The 1,766-nt window shown below is 49.4% G+C and overlaps 1 pseudogene; it reads left to right on the top strand.

The window, feature by feature from the left end:
- The first annotated feature begins 1,170 nt into the window (after positions 1–1,170).
- Positions 1,171–1,288, top strand: LOC126142847 (5S ribosomal RNA; annotated as a pseudogene).
- Positions 1,289–1,766: the final 478 nt, after the last annotated feature.

The following is a 1,766-nucleotide window of genomic DNA, read 5'->3' as shown; positions in this document are numbered from 1 at the left end:
GAAGGAACCAAGCTATGGACCCCCACTCATGCTTCTTGCAGCTAAATTAGTGAGTTTGAAAGGGTCAGATTGTGGCCCTCCGAATGACAGGATGCTGCTTTTGGAGAATTGCCACACAAGTGCTACGCCAGTTGCGGAACGATGCTGGTATCACGTGAACATTCCCACACCCGCAGGTGGGTTTCTGGACTTCCACGCAGCGCAACACCCGCCAGGATCGTCGTATTGCCAGAACACCAGCGGAAGATCGTGCAGCTACCACAACATACCTAAGCTCAGACGAGTCAACTCGAAATGTTGCGGACCGGTTATTATCAATGAGACTACGAGCACGCTCACCTCTAGCTAGGCTTTCACCACAGCACAGACGTGCGCGGCTCAACTGGTGCCGTCAGACCATCACTTGGAAGACGGAATGGTGCGCCGTGGTTTTCAGCAGTGAAAGCCGATTCTGCCTGCACGCAAGTGAAGGGCATTTGCGCGTACAACGTAGACCTGGTGAGCACTATTTCTTACAGTGCATTCATCCGAAACACGCTGGCTCCACCGCAGGCCTCATGGTCTCGCTTGCTGTAAGCTACAACTCTCGTTCACCTTTGGTGAGCTAACCAGGTCCCAGTAAGAGAAGAATGTTGTTGCACCTGTTCCTTTCCCGTTATTTCAGCAGGAAGGTGATATTTTGATCCAATTCGATAATAATTGTCCAAACACCGCGCCTGAAACTCACCATGCTCTGCATGACGTGCACCAACCTTCCTGGCCAGCTCTACGTCCGGTCTCCAATACAGTACTTGTGGGCCATGAAGTGACGAAAATTGAGTCTTGCGACTCATCAACCAACAACTCTTGCAGATCGAACAGGTCGAACAGGCGCAGCTTGACATATTCCAGGACAAGCATTCGCCATCTGTACATTTGATTGGATGCCAGAGTCAGCGTCTACACTGGTGTTCTTGAAGGCTACACCACGTACTGGTACGGGCGTTCCAACAGGTGAACGAGAGTTGTAGCTTATAGCAAGCGAGACCATGAGGTCTGGGGTGGAGCCAGCGTGTTTCGGATGAATGCACTGTAAGAAATAGTGCTCACCAGGTCTACGTTGTACGTGATATCTGAGAACCACTAGTGTTTCTCACCTGTAATTGTAATTATTTCATTTACTCCCCACACGCCAACGGCCTTGCCGCAGTGGTCACACCGGTTCCCGTCAGATCACCGAAGTTAAGCGAAGTCGAGCTGGGCTAGCACTTGGATGGGTGACCATCCGGTGTGCCTAGCGCTGTTGGCAAGCGGGGTGCACTCAGCCCTTGTGAGGCAAACTGAGGAGCTACTTGATTCAGAAGTAGCGGCTCCGGTCTAGGAAACTGACGTACGGCCGGAAGAACGGTGTGCTCACCACATGCCCCGCCATATCCGCATCCAGTGACGCCTGTGGGCTGAGGATGACACGGCGGCCGGTCGGGACCTTTGGGCCTTCATGACCTGTTCGGGAGGAGTTTAGTTTTTTTTAGTTTTTTTTAGTTTACTCCCTATACACTATTGCAACGATAGATCTTGAATTACTTGAAAACCTCTACAAGGGTGGACTATTTTTTACCGGTAGTGTATTTATTTTTATTTTTAAAGTAATACGTAAATTACACCTTATATCGAGCAAAAAACACAGTACAGAAGTTCATAATTTCGATGATTCTGTGCTTCCAAAAGAGAATTTCGTAAATGTTAACAAGAGCCACCACAGCTGTATTTCGGGTACGTTTGTTATT

The sequence above is a fragment of the Schistocerca cancellata genome, unplaced genomic scaffold (assembly GCF_023864275.1).
Source record: "Schistocerca cancellata isolate TAMUIC-IGC-003103 unplaced genomic scaffold, iqSchCanc2.1 HiC_scaffold_754, whole genome shotgun sequence".
Taxonomy (NCBI): Eukaryota; Metazoa; Arthropoda; class Insecta; order Orthoptera; family Acrididae; genus Schistocerca; species Schistocerca cancellata.
This window is presented reverse-complemented; position numbering and strand designations above follow the sequence as displayed.